Genomic DNA, 20,674 nt, shown 5'->3' with positions numbered 1-20,674 from the left:
TCTTTTCCAGTCTGATGGCATCCAGTCAGCTTGATTCAGTCTTCCCTGAGGGTCACATCTCCTACGAGGTACGACAAAGTCTTCCCGAGCATCGAGTCCTCAGCACCGGATCCTTCTTTCCCCGGTGGTACTATTCATTGTTCAAGAACTTCTCTCGTATGTTTCCGGACCACTTGAACGATTGTGGGTTAGAACTGGCGTCCGCAGTGGGAAAGCAGACAGTCAACGGCAACTTGATCCATGCACTAGCAGAATGGTGGAATCCGAGCACTTCTACCTTCTGGTTCCCGTGGGGCGAGATGACAGTACTGATAGATGAATTTTCAGAGCTTATGGGATTGCCCGAGCCAGCCGGTCAGCCTGGAGATCCATTGGAGAAACAGTTTTGATCAATGTCAAGGGCCTGGACCCTAAAGATGCCTTAGCTCGCATGACGGGATGCAAGTCTTGGCCTTTGATCGAAGAGGATGGAAACGAATATGTGGACCTGCTCGAGATCTACAAACAGTATGGAACATTTACGGAAGCCAGCTCTTTATCTCGAACAGCTCGAGAGAGAATTCAGCATGCGATGGTCTTATGCACCGTGGGACTCGCTCTCTTTCCAGATGGACGGAATTACATAGATATCAGGATAGTCCAACTTCTGCGAAGGTGGGGGAGTCGACAGACCAGCCGCCTCTCTATAGCCATGGCCGCACTCGCTTTTCTATACCGAGGGTTGACCCGTTTCACACTTGGAGAATCGATTCTAGTCGAAGGCTGCACCTACACATTACAATCTTGGTTCATCCGGCATGTGCCAGCCCGAGCCAGTTCATTCAGATACAATGGTGAAAAGCTTCTTCCAGTTGCGCTATACCGATTCTTGATCGATAACCTTCAAGAGGAAGAAGTCGTATGGGACTACTTTGATCGTCAGGAATCACCTCCCAGATATACTTGCACTTATGGCAAGCGGTTCAGGCTACTCGGCCCCTTCTTTTGCGCATACTATCATCTAGAGCGGTGTGTCAGGCATTTCTCTCAGAGGCAGAAGCACGTAGAGATTCGTCCACTAGCAGGGGTTCTGCCAGAATTCGACCTTGCATCCGATCAGTGGTCCGGAGCATACCATTCTGCCAGAGAGCATCAGCAACATCTAAAAGAATACTCGTGATACTCGATGGTTTATACAAGGTCCGGAAAGAAAATCCTATCAGTTGAAGGCATTGCATACTCAGTCGCTTCAAAAGAGGAAATGGACTCACTCCGTAGTCAAGGTCAGCAAGCAGAAGATGACGTAGATCCCCAGATGTACGTCATGTTCAAAAAGATGATGAGTAAGATGCTGGGAGAGCAAGCCGAAGCCAGTACTAAGCAGATTCAGATAAAGCAGAAGGAAAATGAGAAGGCCAGGGATTTCATTCATAGATGGAGATCCGCTTGCAATAAGATGCGTGAGCCAATAGCAGAAGGACACGCACTATCTTTGATCCTGAGCAACTTCTCGCAACCCCTGAGGGGACTGATTTCTACATCTCCATCAAAGAGCTTCATAGAACTGACAGAACGAGCTGAATGGATTGAGTTGAGTATGAAAAATGGATCTTATGAAGGTTTCATGTTCACCAAAAGCAGCAGTCAGCAGGAATCTAACAAGAAAACCCATTTTACCTACTCTACCAGCAACAACAAGAACCATTATAAGGGAAATGTGAAAGATCACAGCTCTGGCCCAGGGGAACCAAACCTCAGCAAAAATGAGCAAAAAGGTGAGTCGATTCCACAGTATGATAAGCAACCTCAGCGATCTTTTGAGCAAGGGTCGAGACCTCAAGAAAAGTCGAAGCACGACAACTGAAGTTTTAAACGTGACTTTACTCCCCTAGATCAACCGCGTGAAGAAATCCTTGAATATATGTTGGCCAAATAGATGATTAAGCTCCCAAGAGTCGATGATCCTCATATCATTAGGGAAAGATTTAAAGATCAGTTCTGCAAATTTCATCGGGCAATGGGTCACGATACCGAGCATTGTTTTGTCCTTAAAAATATTGTTCAAGACGGCATTGACAAGAATCTCCTCGTTGGAGATGAAAAGGAGGACCATTCATCTTGATCATGTTTCTCCCCAATCATTCAAAAAATTGATAACACTAGCGCTTTCCCAATTTCTCATCTTGCTTTTATTATTTCAAAGGGATGATGTAATCCCGTCTGTCTTTCCCTTATTTGTTACCTTTCCTTCAATAAATCAATAAAGTTGTCAATTTTTCTCGCAAGCTCGGTGCCATTTTTTTTTATTCTCCTCGGCAAAATGTTCTTTTATGAGGAATAACCTCTTCTGAATCAATCAAAAGCCAGTTGTCGTGTCACCTTCAGAGTGCGCTCTTCGAACATCAATCATTTATCCTTTTGTTCAAATTCTTCTTTCCCAGTTACACTGGGGCATTTTTAAAATTTTCATTTTATCTTCAAAACTTTCTGTATGCAGGCAGGATCAAACAAATCTCTCATTTTGCACGCATGTGCACCCATTTACATTCATTTGCATTTGCATGCATTCATTTGCATTCATCTGCATCGATTTGCATTTGCATCGAATTCCCCATTCAGGATAAGGGATAAATCCTGAGGCCCCGACAATTGTCCAAGTTGTCGTAAGGGTAAAGACTGAAAATCTTCCATCAAAATCAATTAGTAATTCTTCAGAATCCAGTGTTGTGGTGGTAATTTTTCAAAAATCCAGTGTTCGTGCTGGTAAATTTCCAAAACCCAGTGCTCGTACTGGTAACCATTTAAAATCCAACGCTCGTACTGGTAACCTTTTAAAATCCAGTGCTCGTACTGGTAATTTTCCAAAATCCAGCGCTCGTACTGGTAATCTTCCAAAACCCGGTATTCGTACTGGTAATTTTTCAAAACATAATGCTTGTATTGGCACATTTTCAAAATCCGATGTTTGCAATGGTAAACTTTAAAATTCAGTGTCCACTAATTTAGTTTTCCTCCAAGATTCGAGTTTCGACTCGAATTTCCTTTCCTTTTAACCGATTTAGTTTTCCTTTGGGATTCGAGTTCCGACTCGAATTTCCTTTCCTTTTAATCGATCGAGTTTTCCTTCAGGAATTCGAGTTCCGACTCGAATTTCTTTTCCTTCTAACCGGTTTAGTTTTCCTTTGGGATTCGAGTTCCGACTCGAATTTCCTTTCCCTTTAATCGATCGAGTTTTCCTTCAGGAATTCGAGTTCTGACTCGAATTTCTTTTCCTTCTAACCGGTTTAGTTTTCCTTTGGGATTCGAGTTCCGACTCGAATTTCCTTTCCTTCTAATTAATCTAGTTTTCCTCAGGAATTCGAGTTCCGACTCGAATTTCTTTTCCTTCTAACCGGTTTATTTTTCCTTTGAGGTTCGAGTTCCGACTCGAATTTCCTTTCCTTTTAATCGATCGAGTTTTCCTTCAGGAAATCGAGTTCCGACTCGAATTTCTTTTCCTTATAATTAATCTAGTTTTCCTCAGGAATTCGAGTTCCGACTCGAATTTCTTTTCCTTCTAACCGGTTTCGTTTCCCTTTGAGGTTCGAGTTCCGACTCGAATTTCCTTTCCTTCTGACCGGTCTAGTTTTCCTTTGGGATTCGAGTTCCGACTCGAATCTTCTTTCCTTCTAGTTAATCTAGTTTCTTTCGGAATTCGAGTTCCGACTCGAATTTCTTTTCCTTCCGACCGGTCTAGTTTTCCTTTAGGATTCGAGTTCCGACTCAAATCTTCTTTCCTTCCAGTTGATCTAGTTTCCTTCGAGATTCGGGTTCCGACTCGAATTTCTTCTCCTTCCAAATTGATCTACCTTTCCTTCAGGATTCGAGTTCCGACTCGGATTTCTTTTCCTTCCATAATGGACCTGGTTTTCCTTCGAAGATTCGGGTTTCGACTCGAGTTTTCTTTTCCTTCAGAGTTGGTCTAGAAAATCCAAGTTCCGACTTGAATTTTCTTTCAAATCCAATTCGCTTAGCTTTCCTTTACAAGTTTGAACTTCTACTCAAACTATCCTGCGAGTTGGTCTAGAAGATCCGAGTTCCGACTCGAATCGTCTTTCAAAATCCAATTCATCTAGTTTTCCTTGAAGAATTGAATTCCGATTCGAATCTTCCCTCAAAAACCCAGTTTAGCGCCTGGTCCATTCAAAGCTCACAAGTTGGAATCATTCCTTCTTAAGCTATGATCCTTAGGTTAAATCCCTATGAAATTGATAGTTCGTAGGTCGAACCCCTGCAGAACCAATGTGATCCTTAGGTTAAATCCCTATGGAATTGGTAGTTCGTAGGTCGAACCCCTGCAGAGTCAATGTGATTTGTAGGTTGAACGCCTGTTAAACCAATACGGCTCATAGGTTGAACCCCTTTCGAACCAATCTCGTTCTCAAAATTTCGATCTGTAGGTTGAAGTCCTCCTGATCCGATATTCTTTACAGTCCTTAGGTCGAACTCCTTTTGGATTGGTATTTTTTAGATATATGATTTGTAGGTTGAAATCCTCCTGATCCACGTTCTTAGGCTGAATCCCTATTGAACCCATGTTGTTCCCAGTGAACCAATGCCGTTCTCAATTGAACCAATGTCGTTCTTAGGCTGAATCCCTATTGAACCCATGTCGTTCCCAGTGAACCAATGCCGTTTTCAATTGAACCAATGTCATTCTTAGGCTGAATCCCTATTGAACCCATGTCGTTCCTAGTGAACCAATGCCGTTCTCAATTGAACCAATGTCGTTCGTAGGCTGAATACCTATCGAACCCATGTCGTTCCCAGTGAACCAATGCCATTCTCAATTGAACCAATGTCGTTCATAGGCTGAATACCTATCGAACCCATGTCGTTCCCAGTGAACCAATGTCGTTCTTAATTGAACCAATGTCGTTCGTAGGCTGAATACCTATCGAACCCATGTCGTTCCTAGTGAACCAATGTCGTTCTCAATTGAACCAATGTCGTTCTTAGGCTGAATCCCTATTGAACCCATGTCGTTCCCAGTGAACCAATGCCGTTCTCAATTGAACCAATGTCGTTCTTAGGCTGAATCCCTATTGAACCCATGTCGTTCCCAGTGAACCAATGCCGTTCTCAATTGAACTAATGTCATTCTTAGGCTGAATCCCTATTAAACCCATGTCGTTCCCAGTGAACCAATGTCGTTCTCAATTGAACCAATGTCGTTCTTAGGCTGAATCCCTATTGAACCCATGTCGTTCCCAGTGAACCAATGTCGTTCTCAATTGAACCAATGTCGTTCTTAGGCTGAATCCCTATTGAACCCATGTCGTTCCCTATTGAACCAATGTCGTTCTCAATAGAACCAATGTCGTTCTTAGGCTAAATCCCTATTGAACTAATGTCGTTCTCAATTGAACCAATGTTGTTCTTAGGCTGAATCCCTATTGAACCCATGTCGTTCCCAGTGAACCAATGCCGTTCTCAATAGAACCAATGTCGTTCTTAGGCTGAATCCCTATTGAACCCATGTCGTTCCCAGTGAACCAATGTCGTTCTCAATTGAACCAATGTCGTTCTTAGGCTGAATCCCTATTGAACTAATGTCGTTCTCAATCGAACCAATGTCGTTCTCAATTGAACCAATGTCGTTCTTAGGATGAATCCCTACAGAACCCATGTCGCTCCCAGTAGACCAATTCTCAATTTCGATCTCCGGGTCATCCAATATCCTATTTCCAATTTCTGAGTCTCTTTTTTGGGGAAAGGAGAGGAGTAATTCCTAATTCCAAATTCTAAATCGTCTCCTTTGGGGAAAGGAGAAGAGAATTTCTGTCATAGATGTGTTGCGTTGTGCTTCGAATGCTCGCTTTCACAAAGGATTTCAAGAAAATTTTGCCAATTTGTCATTAAATATTTGTTGATTTCAAAAATCTTTATTGCACAAAATTATTACTTCAGAATACCTCCAGTATTACTTCCGAAAGGACAATGCTTTCGCGAAAAATGATTCAAAATTCAAAATCTTTCTATTGGCCAACCAAAAGGATGCAGAATAAATCCTCGATATGGCCAGCAAAGAATACTCAATGTTGTTGCAAAGCCATAAGTGATTGATATTGATCGCAGTCAATGGCACGGTTTTAAAGATTATTCTTGAAAAATAAAGCAGTTGAAATATCCTGGGTGATACAGAAAAATCCACTCAATTTCCATATCTCCTCAATCACCTAAGCTGCAATTAAATATCTGCAAAAGGGATCTCTCAATTGTCGTCAAGATGAAGGCGAATTAAGCGAGTCGACCCCCGGGGCCAAAGAAGATTTGGATCATCTCCAAGATGACGGAGTTTGTGACAGATCCTTCCAGGGAAAGTTCAGATCACCGTCGAGATGAAGGCGAGTGTGATGAGCCTATCGACAAACCTTAAAAGATATTTAATTCCAGCTATCATCAAGAGATTTTCTACCAAAGAGCCAATAATCATCATGATAATCCCTGAGAGAAAAGAAGGATCGGAACATCTCTGAGATGAAGGAGTTTGTGACGTACCCTTCCCAAAAAAAAAAAGAGAGAGAAAAGTCAGGACATCTCCAAAATGAAGGATGATGTAATTCCCGAAAATCCAAGAGAGCTCCAATCTGCTAAAAAAAAAAAAAAAAAAAAGAGTGCAGAAAGATCATCATGAGAAAAGAATCCCAGGATATCAGACTGCCAAATCTATCAAGAATCTTCTTTAATTTTGTGAAATTCTTTTATCAATATTCTTTCACCAATAGCTCTCGCAATATCAAGAATACTTTCTTTTCCTTCCATATCAAGGAAATTGATAGCTTCTTTGAAAGAAAGCCAATCGCAAGCAATTTGAATTCGAATCTTGATTCTACAGAGTTAAGCCCAGTTGGAGGTAATACTTCAGGTAGAAAAGAAGGAATACTTTCAAAACAATGTGCATCATTTTCAATTATTTTGAATCAACAACAATTTTCAACATTTTGACAATATTTTCTAGTTATCCTGGCATGAAGCGAAAGCTTGGGGTTCATCTTTGGCGCATTCTGACACCATCCCTTTTAGGACTTGATTACGGGAGTTTTCAAGATTCCTTCCCTTCTTTGGTATAATCTGAGCGCACAGGCTCTCAGATTCGCACACTTCCCTGTGTCCCCACTGTCCCACCATAGACAGTCCAATTTCGGCTTGAGGTTAAGCCACCAGTTTCAGCAAAAGGCAATTTCAAAAGTTAATTAGTCTCAGCAATGAGGCGTCCAAAATCAATCCCTTTTCAAGCTTTAGGGACCCCAATTTTCTTCCTTTTGCAAAACCCCTATCGGATTCATTGTGCAGAAATCTGAATGTTTCATCACGGTCTCTTCTTTCGAGGATTCCGTTCATTTTCATTGCCCAATCAGGTTAAGGGTATAAACCTGGGCCTCCTTTGATGAGGTATTCCATTTTCTGCCCAATCAGGTTAAGGGTATAAACCTGGGCCTCCTTTGATGAGGTATTCCATTTTCTGCCCAATCAGGTTAAGGGTATAAACCTGGGCCTCCTTTGATGAGGTATTCCATTTCCTGCCCAATCAGGTTAAGGGTATAAACCTGGGCCTCCTTTGATGAGGTATTCCACTTTCTGCCCAATCAGGTTAAGGGTATAAACCTGGGCCTCCTTTGATGAGGTATTCCATTTTTCAGCCCAATCAGGTTAAGGGTATAAACCTGGGCCTCCTTTGATGAGGTATTCCATTTTTCAGCCCAATCAGGTTAAGGGTATAAACCTGGGCCTCCTTTGATGAGGTATTCCATTTTCAGCCCAATCAGGATAAGGGCATAAACCTGGGCTTCATTCTGATGAGGTATTCCATTTTCCACCCAATCAGGTCAAGGGTACAAACCTGAGCCTCCTTTGATGAGGTATTCCATTTTCAACCCGGTCAGGATTAAGGGTTAAGCCTGAGCTTCGTTCCATACGAGGTATTTCCCGTCCCATCCAGGTCAAGGGCAAAACCTGAATCTCACTTCTTTTGAAGCAAAATTTTCTCATTATTCTCCATTCCATATCTACCATCATTACTTGAATTAATTCTTTCATACCCAGTCAGATTCATCTAACTGGGGCATTTTTATAGTCCAAATTGGGTGTGTTTTCTTTGCCACTAAGCTCGGCTTTCAACCGGCTTAGCAGCAAAGAGGGGCATCTGTAAACACCCCAAATTTTCACTCTTATCCAGTGCTCACATTTCATGTGTCATTGCATATCATTGCATGCATTCGGCATACCATTTCATTGCACTACATGTCACTACATGACATTCCATCTCATTTTCGAGATCCAGCACTCCTATTTTCAAAACATTCAATCCAGATTTGAGTTTTAAAACTTTTCTTTCAAAATCAATTTCAAAACCTGGGTTTTTATTCAACATTCTATCATTTTCCAACCCCAGGACCTCATATTTCGAAATATTTTCTCAGAAAACAATCTGGATTCATTTTAAATGCAAATTTCAATTGATTTCAATTCTTAGATGAGACCCATTTAGGTGGTGTCGCTTCTGGATTCCTTTACTTGTCAAAAATCTCCAAAAATTTAAGAGTCCTAGTTGGATCAGGACTCTTTTTCCAGAGTCCAGTCGGATCAGAACTCTACTTTTCACTACCTTTTTACCTATTTTTGAAGAAAACCTTTTAAAATCTTCTATTTTGGCCAAAATGTTAGAATCCTAGTTGGATCAGGACTCTTCTTCAAGAGTCCAATCGGATCAGGACTCTTCTTTAGAGTTTAAATTGGATTGGGACTCTAATCTTTTACTGCCATTTTATCTATTTCAATCAAATCTTTCAAAATCTTTCAAAAAGAGTCAGAAACTCAGAGTTTTAGTCAAAACAGAACTCTGTTCAGAGAGTCCTAGTTGGATCAGGACTCTGATCCTGATTTCAATTTTGAGAGAATCTTTCAGAAATCTTTCAATCTACCAAAACTATTACACTTTTATCAAAGAATTTCAAAATTCTGAGATTTTATCTCAAAGTCCTGATCAAATCAGGACTATACCCCAGAGTCCTGATCAAAGTAGGACTCTATCCAAAATTGATTTTTATACTTCATTTTCACTAGTTTTCAAAAGCTTTGCCCAAATTTCATCATTTGCTTATCAGAAAGCCAAAATTCTTAGAGTTCTGATCGAATCAGGACTCTTTCTCAGAGTCCTAATCAGAACAGGACTCTGAACCAAAACTTCAATTTCATCCTGTTTTTAACTGTTTTTCAAAATTCTCTCATTTGTTTTCTCAGAAAATCCAAAAATCTGAGAGTCCTAGTTCAATCAGGAATCTGTCCTTAGAGTCTCAGTTGAATCAGAACTCTGTTTTATTCTAATATTTATTATTGTTTTCACTGCTTTCACAAGTTCTTTCATCCATTTTTCAGAAAAATACCAAAAAAATCTAGAGTTTTAGTCCGATCAGGACTCTGTCCCGGAGTCCTAGTCTAGTTAGGAGTCTGTTTTGAATTCTATTTTTATTCCATTTGTTTTAAAAAATTAGGTCATTTTGTAGAGTCCAATTAATTCAGGACTCTATTTCAGAGTTCTGATTGAGTTGGGAGTCTAACCCTGACTGTATTTTTTGACTTGTTTTACCATTTTCGATGAAATCTTTTCAAAAACTCCTTCATTTGGCTTTTAAAATCCAAAATCATAGAGTCCTAAAAGTTCAGGACTCTAACCCGGAGTTTCAGTTTGCTTAGAACTCTATTTTTAAAACTTTGAATTTCAACTGTTGATTTTAACCCTTTTTTAAAGCCATTTTTAGTATTTATTTCAAGTTTTTCAAAACTTCGATGTGGGGCCCACTCCGTTGGCGCCGTATCTAGAGGAGTTCTGACTCAGTCAAGACTCTGTACCATTTCAAAACTTTCAATCTCAAAGTCTACCTTTGAATTTCTTTTCAAAAACCTCTCATTTTCAAGTTTTAAAATCATTTTTTTTGAAAATTCAAGTGGAGCCCACTTGGGGTGGCGCCACATTTGAATAAGTCAAGGTTAGACTAGGGTTAGTCATTGTCCTAGTTAGGTTAGGGGTTTAGAGGAGTCAAAATCAATTTTAAAAATCCATTTTATTTAACTTTTAAACCATTGGTTTTTAAAGGTTTTAAATTCAGGTTTTAAAAACCAAATGTGGGTCCATACTAGGTGGTGTCACATTTGGACTTTTTAGGGTTTAATTAGGTATTAATTAGAGTTTAATTAGAGTTCATTTAGGGTTAGGAAACCACAAAAAATCGTTGCCTTTAGTGGATTTATTAGAAAGAGTCCTGAAAAAATGAAAAACCTCTTAATTAACCCTAATTAAGTGACTTTTTGAAAAACTATAAAAAGGGACCTAAGGGGGGTCAAAGGAGCTGTTTTTCTCTCAAATTTTCGTGGCCTCTCTCTCCTCTCCAGCACCTCTACCTTCCTCCATTGCAGCTGCAGCCCCAAGGTGAGTTTATTTAATATTATTTTATTATTATTTTATTAGTTTTTTATGATTTTTCAATAGATTTCACCATGGAAACTCTTGTGTTCATGGATTTAACCATGGATTTCATCCAAGAACCCCAAAATTGACACAAGAAGATGATCTAACTCAGTTTGAGGGTGATTTCAAGGATTCTAATCCATTAGAATCGATGAGAGGTACGTTTTTCATGTTCTTAACCGACGAAACGTGAGATTTACCTGTTAAATGTGTTAAATCCATGATTTCAAAGGTGAAAGCAAATTCCAGCCATGGATTCCTTGTATTTTATTTTTTATTTGCTTATTCATGTTTATTACACATTTTCCAGCATAGAAATCAATTTTATTTTACTGTTTTAGTATTTTTTTTATTGTTTTTCATTAGTTAATGCATGTTTTCTCAAGTTTATTAGATTTCTGTGTGTTTTTAGTTTAGAACAGAAAAGAACATGCTGTTTCGGATTGAAATATGTGCTGTTAATTTCTGATTTTTGTATATGTGATGAATGCATATGTGATTGATCTACTGTAAAAAAATCAGAGATTTTGGATATCGGGAACCCTGTCAGAAAAATCAAACATCAAGTCGGGTTTTTAAAACTTTAAAATCGTTGTTAAAATCAAGAAGGTAACTTGTTGTGATGATATTTTTCTCATCCTATATTCGATTTTAGATCTGTAAAGTGACATGGATTTACATTGATTAGATATGTCTACTGTGAAATTTTCAGAATTTTTTATTACTGTTTAGTATTTTTCCTCTGTCAGAGACTCTGATTTTCAATTTAAAACTCGTTAGGGTTTACCAAAACCCTAATCAGACTTGTGTTGTTTATAAATCCCAAACCACAGATCTGATTCATGATCTTTAAAAAGTGAGTATTGTTATTTTTATGTCAACTGTTCACTATTAAAATATCAGATATTTTTAATGTGTACTGCTATTTATCCTGGAATTTTCAATTAAAAGTATCAGTTAGGACCAAAGTTAAAATCAATATATTTAATTCCGGATTGTCGGATGGCGATCTCCCTGGTTTTAAAGGATTTTTCAAGTCTGTAAAAAGGAAAAGTTTTGTTTTCCTGTCTATTTGTTCTCTGTAAAATTTCATAGATTTCCATGGAGGTTTGACCCCTGGTTCAGGTCTTGGACTGAGACTGGTTGGTGAACTAGGTCAAAAATAGCATATTTTTAGGGTTTGATGCTATTTTCGGATTAATTTAATGCCAAAAAAATATTTTTATAATTCTAATTTGATATTAGGGTTATAACAAGTGTAGGTACTAATTTTGAGGATTTTTAGAATCTGTTTGATGTTTGAATGGCTTGAATTGCAAAACAGGGCACCCGAAGAATTCCAAAACACTGCAAAAATCACAAAATTTGTGATATTCTTAGATTTTCGTGCATAAGCATATATTTTAAGGGTTTAATCATGTTCATAATCATATTAGGATGCTTTAGGTTTAATTTGATGTTCATTTGACTTCATTTAGTGCATAAAACCTAAGTTTTACCCAAAATATTTTCTGAAAAACCCTGATTTCAAGGCCATAGTCTTGCTATAAGGGGTAATTTGGTCATTTGACCTCAATTTCGAAGTCCCTAACCCTAATTTCCATATTTTTAATCATGTCATATCATATTTAGTTTGATTTATTTTTATTTTAACTTCAAAACTTGCATTTTACCAAATATGTTTCTGAAAACCTTGATTTCAAGGCCATAGTCTTGCTATCAGGGGTATTTTGGTTATTTTGACCCCAATTTTGAAATTTCATATCTTATCTTTGTTATTTATTCAATTTTATTTCATATTTTATCAATTTTGATTTAAGGGAATCATGGAAAAGGTTTATATCTAGCAAAATCCAGTAATTTCTAGATATTACTGGATAAACCTAGAAAAGCCAACATATCATCACTAACAAAGTTTTCTAGTTTTGCAGGAACATTGAAGGCTTTACTTTCCTTTAATTTCTTGTATTTAAATTCAATAGTGATGTAAATTAAATTAAATTTGGAATAAGAATTTAAATTTCAGCTTAGACTAGGATTGCATTGCATATAGTTTAATTCTGCAAATATTAAATGTTTGATGAATGTATCATTCATGCACATTTTCATAAATTCACTATGGTCTACACGAATGGCACATGCACTAGCTTTTATGAAGTTTATAAACTTGGTGGAATTCGTATTTATGGCCATAGTCAGAATATGAAGGATATCTAGATTTATGATCATCACATTAGCCACATTCAGCCTACACTCTTAGGCTAACTTCAAAATGCACTGCATTTCTCAAAAACGCAAAAAGTATTTCTCAATTCCTCAAAATCAAGTCTTTCAAATTCATATTCATTCAATTCATGCATTTACAAATTTCAATTTCAATTCAGAGAAATCAGTTTTATCAAAAAAAATTTAAGTCTTATTTAAAATCAATTTTCTCAAAATATGGATTTGCCAATGTTATTTCAAGTATTTCCCAAGTTTCAAATTCGATTTTCTAAGTTATATTTCAAAGTTTGAATTCAAAAAAATCAAGTTTTCTAAAGTTATGTCACATTTCTCAAAATCGATTTTCACAAAGTCCTTATATTTCTTCAGAAATCGATTTTCATTTTCTCAAATACAGTATCTCAATCATGATTCACGATTTTCCAAGTGTTATATTTTCCAAGAATTCTCCAAGTATTTCAAATCTCAAAGCAAACATCATGTTTTCAAATATGCATTTTTAGAAATTCATAGCACATGCCTGATTCTATGTGCATTTAGGAATTAGAACATGGTTTAGACAAGTTGAACAGAGCAAAGCAGTAGATTGATCCTTGGTTCAATTACCCCTGGTAAAGGCGCCAGGAACGGTTGAACCTCGTACCGACAGGCGAGTCCCATTCTTCGGAATTATCCCGCATTTTAAAAACGGAGGCGAGTCATTTTCAAAAACTTTTTCAAAGGTCAGTTTGACTCGCAAAAGTAAAATTTTTGCGATGATAACAGCTTGTCATTTACAGCAATGTAACATCAGAGCGCGCGTATCGCTAAAATGGGCTTAACCACTTTAAATTGTAAAATTACAGGAAACAGAGAACGATACCGAAATGTAAACATGGTAAAAGACAATAAAGAGCAAAATAATAAATAAATAAAAGGTGATGCTATGAATCGCACAAAGAATATCAGATCTGAAGCGATCTATACTCATTTAAGTTGAATAGATTTGAGAAGCGGAATCGTAAAATAAAAAACAAGGTATGGGAACCACTCGTTCCATTAATATTGCATAAAGGGAGAGGTTAGTGTTACTATAGGCAAACTAAACCCCTCCATGGTGTGTTGATGATAGGACAAAAAGAATCAAAGGGGAAAACATAGAACGATAGAGAAAAGAAGAAGAGAAGGTAGGCGATTGCTTACCTGAAGCTGCAGGGGTTCTGTAGAAGAGGCACCGTGAAGGAGGAGTCGGTGGCAGCCGCTGAGGAGTAAGTTGAAATGTAATGGTGTGGTAGGAGACGGATGGAGTGGTGATGGAATGGATCAAAGGATATACAGTGGAGAGGTGAAGAATGGATGCGTTTAGGGTTCTCCTGAGTCCCTTTTGAAGGAGGAGGAAGAAGGTTTGGGAGGATCATTCCGTTAGAGATCGACGAAAGAGGTAGGAGAAGGCGGGTGCGCGGGAGGATGGCCGTTGCCATTTTCCGAAAATTTCCAAGGGGGGCTCCCTTTTAAAAAATTTCCAAAAAAGGCTTTCAAGAGAGGGTTTTAACAAAACAATTTTCAAAAAGAGTTTTTAATTTTTGGAATTTTCTATTGTTTTTCTTTTTTTTTTTCTTATTTTTTTGTTTTTTCTTGAATTTTCTACATTTTTTTGTATTTTTTGAAAACAAAACTCTAAAAGCTAAAGGAATTTAAACTGATTTTACGAAATTTTAAGATATTTTCAAAAGAAGGGTTTTTATGAAAAGTCATGGTTATTTTGGGGAAATTTCTTCAGAAGAATGGGTTTGGATCCAGGTTTTGAGAAAATGTTCGAGTTTTGAAACTCGAATCGAGAAATACAACACAATGGATCCAAACGGATGCCGGATGGACTGTCCGAGCTATTTAAAAACTATTTTGGTAATTTTGAGAATTTGATTCAAAAATTGGACAACGAAGCTCAGATTTGGGTCTTTTATCTGGATCCGGATCCGAAATTGAGTCGAATATATAAAGTGAATTTAATTTCAGTAAAATTTGAGAAATGAACTTGAATTTAGATTTAAAAGTGACTAAATTGCTCAAAAAATGATATCAGGGGCAAAAATGGAATATTTAAAAGATTTTGAAAAATTTGGGGTGTTCACAGATGCCCCTCTTTGCTACTAAGCCGGTTGAAAGCTGAGCTTAGTGGCAAAGAAAACACTCCAAATTTTGAAAAATACCCCAGTTTAGCAAACCTGAACTGGGTGTGGAAGATTTATTTTGAAAAGACATGATTTTCAGGCTTAAAACCTTATCCTGAATGGCCTTGAGAATGATATGATTGAGTAAAAAATGAGGAAATCACGATGAGACTTTGGGTGAGAATCCCAAAATGATGAAAGATAAGAATTTTGACCAAGTCTCATGGGTGAGACGAGATCAGCTTTTTTGGAATGACTCAGGTTTAGCCCTTAACCTGGATGGAACGAATATATTTCAAGATAACCTGAGTGGGGAAAGGAATATGAGTGGACCTCGATGGGACATTTTTGGAAAATGCCTCATGAGATGAAGCTCAAGTAGGATCCTTTAATGGATGGATGTACAGAGTATGAATTCCTCGATGGGAAGAACCATGATGGGATTGAAAGAAAACACCTTGTCGAAACTAGGAACTTTGTTGAAACGAGACTCAGGTTTAAACCCAAACCTGCAAAAGGAAGGTACCTCATGGTACGAGGTTCAGGCTTAACCCTTAACCTGAAGGGGACGACCAAATGGAATCCTTGAACGAAGAAACCATGATGGGACCTTCAGAGTTTGGACGAACAAATCCGAAAGGGGTTTGCGAAAGGAGAAAAGATGGGGTTCCCTAAAGCTTGGAAAAAGGGATGATTTTGGGCATCTCGTTGCTGAGACTGAAATAGCTTTTGAAATTGATGACCTCTCGTAGAAAGTACAGGTTTGACCCTTAACCTGAGTGGGTACGACCATACGAATTCTCAAATGGAGAAACCGTGATGGGACAGGAGAGATACTTCAGCTGAATGGGGCAACTCTTCTGGAAGATATAAACAACGCTAGGTTGCATCAAAATGGATATTAAATATTTATTTCATTCTTGGAATAGCTAGAAAATTTTTGCCAATAAGATAGATTTATAGTTGACTCACAACGCTTTAAAATATGCACGTATGTGCAAAAGACATTCCCTCTTTTACCTAGAGTATTTCCTCCAACGAGGTTAACTCCTCGGTTTTGAGAGTCAAATTCAAAATTTTAGCGCTGATGATTTTCTTTAAGGAAGCTATCTATTTCCTTGATATGAGAAGAGAAGAAAAATTCATAATTTCAAAAAAGCAAGTAGTGAAAAGATATTGATAAAAGGATTTCGCATAAGAAAAGATGACTTTTGGCAATTTTGGCAGTTTGATATCTGGGTGTTTTCCCATGATGATCTTTTTGCACTCCTTTTGAGTCATTGGGCTTTTCCGGCTTTTACATCATCCTTTATTTTGGAGATGTCCTGATTTTTCTCTCTTTTTTGGGGGAAGGGTACGTCACAAACTCCTTCACCTTGGAGATGTTTTGATCCTTCATTTATCTCAGGTTTTGATGATATAGGCTCAAAGGGTCTTTTGATGATAGCAAAAATCAAACATCATTTAAGGTTTGTCGGTAGGTCCATCACACTCGCCTTCATCTCGACGGTGATCTGAAATTTCCCTGGAAGGATCCTTCACAAACTCCTTCATCTCGGAGATGATCCAAATCTTCTTTAGCCCCGGGGGTCTAGCTCGCATATTAATCTTCATCTTGACGACAATTGAGAGATCCCTTTTGCGGATATTTGATTGCAACTTTACTGGATTGAGGAGACATTGGTTGAGTAGATTCTTTTTATCGCTCAGGATATTTTCACTGCCTGGTTGCCAGAAAGCCGTCTTTAAACATGTGTGATAGCCATGATCAATATCAATTCGCTTCCGGCACTTCAATATCATTGAACATTTCTTTCGCTAATCATACCGAGAATATTTTTTTCATCCTCTTGGTTGATCAACAGGGAAAATATTTGAATTTTATCCCTTTTTCGCAAAAAGTTTCACCCTTTTGAAAAGAATACTAGAGGTAATCTGGGGAAATTCTTTTGTGCAGTAAGATTTATTGGAATCAACAAGTATTTTTAGCAAATTGGCAAAGTTTTTGAGAATTCTTTGTGAAATAATCACTCAATATAGATTTTGATGCGACCTTGAGTTGCATTTATGATTTTGGACATTCTGACCAGTAAAACTGGGACCTTTCATTTAACGACCAGCGAAGGAGCTGAAACCTTTCATTTAATGACCAGTGAAAACTGGGACCTTTCATTTAACGACCAACGAAGTAGCTGGGACATTTCATTTAACGACCAGTGAAGTAGCTGGGATATTTCATTTAACGACCAGCGAAGTAGTCAGGACATTTCATTTAGCGACCAACGAAGTAGCTGGGACATTTCATTTAGTGACCAGCGAAGGAGCTGGGACATTTCATTTAGCGACCAGCGAAGGAGCTGGGACATTTCATTTAAAGACCAGCGAAGTAGCTGGGACATTTCATTTAACGACCAGCGAAGTAGCTGGGACCTTTTATTTAACGACCAACGGAAGTTGGGACTTTTGATTTAATGATTTGATCTAAGATTGAGACTTTCTGAGAGAAAAATAGTACAGGGACTGAGTCTTTTGACTGAACTTGATCTTTAGATTTGAAGATTTTGAGAAGTAACCCGTGCGAGGACTGGGTTTTTCAAATGAACTTGGTCTTTAGATTTGAAAATTTAGCAAAATAACCAGTGCGAGGACTGGGTTTTTCAAATGAACTTGGTCTTTAGATTTGAAAATTTAGCAAAATAACTAGTGCGAGCACCAGGTTTTTCCAAATGAACTTGATCTTTAGTTGAAAAATTTGAGAGATAACCAGTGCGGGGACTGGGTTCTGAAAAAAATAGTTTGATCTAAGATCGAAAATTTAAAATGACCAGTTCGAGGGCTGAATTTTTGAAAAAAATACCAGTACGAGCACTGGATTCTCTAACTGAGAGTCGGGAAGGAGACCGACATTCTTAAGATATTTAGAGATCGAAGCAGTAATGATTGCCGGGGTTTCAGGATTATCCCTTATCCTGAAGAGGAAAATAGAATAGACATTTGATGAGAATTTAGAAAAATGATTCAGGTTTATCCCTTAACCTGAAGGGGAAATAGAATAGATATTTTGATGAAAATTTAGGGAAAATGATTCAGGTTTTATCCCTTAACCTGCAAGGGAAAATAGAAGATTTTGTGATGAGATAACCTGAGACTTGAATTTAGAAGGGATATGACAAGATTTATGATTTATGATTTATAATTCATGATTTAGATGAACCGGCAGATTTAGTTGTATGCAGTCCAATTTTCAGGATTAACCCCTTATCATGAACGGAGAAAAGAAGGAATAAAATTTGAGAAGATAGAAGGATATAGAATTTGATGAAAGATTGATAAAAATGGAGAAAATTTGAGGAAATTGATTTATTTTGTAAAAAAAGAATTCTCACAAGTAGCATTGTTGCTCCTATGAGTGATTCCAGGATTATCCCTTATCCTGAGTGGGAAAATAATAAAATTTATAAAAGTGGAGAAAATTGAATAAATTTATGAAAATTTGATTTTGAAAAGAATTCTCATAGGTAGCCTTGTGGCTTCTGTGAGGGGTCTCAGGATTATCCCTTATCCTGAACGGTGAAAAGAATAGAATTTAAGGAAATTTAATGAAGAAAAATTGATATAAATTTAGAAAATAAAGATTGAGGACACTTGTATTTGCAAAAGACTTCTCGCAGGTAGCATTGTTGCTCCTACGAGGGGTCTCAGGATTATCCCTTACCCTAAATGGGAACACCTCGAACAACGAGGGTCAGGTTTATCCCTTAACCTGAAAGGGTAAAAGAAAGAATAGAATTTTGGGGAAAATTAATAAAGAGAAATTGATAGACATTTACAAAATCGAGAAAATTTGAAAAATTGTCTTTACAAAAGAATCCTCATAGGTAGCATTATTGCTCCTATGAGGGGTTTCAGGATTATCCCTTATCCTGAATGGGAACACCTCGAACAACGAGGGTCAGGTTTATCCCTTAACCTCAGCGGGAACACCTCGGACAACGAGGGTCAGGTTTATCCCTTAACCTGATGGGGAACAAGATTTAGAAAATACCTCATGGGAAAGAGGCATCAGGTTTATCCCTTAACCTGAAAGGGTAAAGATTTGATAAAATTTAATAAAATTTAATAAAATTGAGGAAAAATTTAAAAAAACTTGATAAAATTGATAAAACTTGATAAAAATATGAATAAAATGAAGGAAACTGATAAAGATATCAAAATTAACTGAAAATTTATAAGATTTGAGAAAAAGGAGTTTTTCTGATCCTGCTTGCATATGGGATCTTGAAAGGAAGAATGTTTATTTAAAAGAAAATGAGAAATCATTTTTGGGAAGAAAATCCAATGCAAGAAGAATGATCAGTGTGAGGGTTGATCCTTTAAATCAAACATGAGAGATCATCATGAGGGTCAATTTTTTTGAAGGTAATGGTTTGAAATCTATTTTTTGAAAAAGAAGATCAACAATAGATCTGATTTCTGAAAATAATAGTTTGAAACTAATAATAAGATCAATACAAGGGTTGATCTTTTGAATATAATGATTAAAAACCAATCTTTGAAAGATAAGACCAATGCAAGGGTTGATTTTTGAATATAATGATTTGAAAACCAATCTTGAAAGATAAGACCAACACAAGGGTTGATCTTTGAATATAATGATTTGAAACCCATTTTTGAAAAATATGGTCAACACGAGGGTTGATCCTTCAATGCAATGGTTCGAAAACCTATCTTTGAAAACATGATCAACACGAGGGTTGATTTTTTTTTTAATGCAATGGTTCGAAAACCTATCTTTGAAAACATGATCAACACGAGGGTTGATTTTTCAATGCAATGGTTCGAAAAACTATTTTTGAAAACATGATCAACACGAGGGTTGATTTTTCAATGCAATGGTTCGAAAACCTATTTTTGAAAACATGATCAACACGAGGGTTGATTTTTGACAAAGGTTGGACCAAAGAATATTTGAATTCTTTGATTATCATAACGAAGACTTTCAAAATTTCATGATTTTTTTGGAAAAACCCTCATAGGTAATATCATTTCTCTCATGAATGATGTCAGGATTGTCTCGCATTCTGAAAGAACAGGAATTTAAATGCCCCAGTATGGCAAAGGAAAAGAAGTAAAAAGATATAAAGAAAAATTGACATTTCATTGATAAGCAAAAATTCAATAACAAAACTAAATATTTACAATAACTTTGAAAGGAAAGGATTCAAAAAAGACTGGGCTGACTTGCCCCTACAAGATGACTAACAAAAGGAAAATGACAGTGCAGAAAAAAACTTGGGCATCCTCAATTCTTTGAGTGATCTGGAAATGGCTCTGTCAGGACTGCTGGACGCACTTCGTCCTCGTCCTCTATCAGCTCACTTCTGTCAATGCAGTCTTGTATCATATGTTTGAGGATGAAGCAGTGCTCTCTGTCGTGCCCCGTTGCCCTATGGTATTTGCAGAATTGGTCCTTGAATTTTCCCAAGATTACGGGAGGATCTGCAATTTTAGGGAGTTTGAGAGAAATTGTTGAGGATTACCTGCAATGCGTGCTCCTCTGGAATGGGTACTTTCATCTTATTACAGGTGCTTCTCCACCTGTGAATGAAATCTCCTGCTCTTTCAGTCTCACCTTGCTTCAGGTTGTAAAGATGAATTAATGTAGGTGAGGCTTCAGTGTTGAATAAGAAGTGCTCGATGAACAAATTTACTACCTTATCGAACTCTCATAGTTTGATAGGATTGATGTGGTCGACATACCACCTGGTTGCTATACCCTCTAGACTGCGGGGAAAACAGATGAACAGAGCCC

Source organism: Nuphar pumila, chromosome 1 (assembly GCF_984573655.1).
Source record: "Nuphar pumila chromosome 1, dmNupPumi1.hap1.1, whole genome shotgun sequence".
NCBI lineage: Eukaryota > Viridiplantae > Streptophyta > Magnoliopsida > Nymphaeales > Nymphaeaceae > Nuphar > Nuphar pumila.
This window is presented reverse-complemented; position numbering follows the sequence as displayed.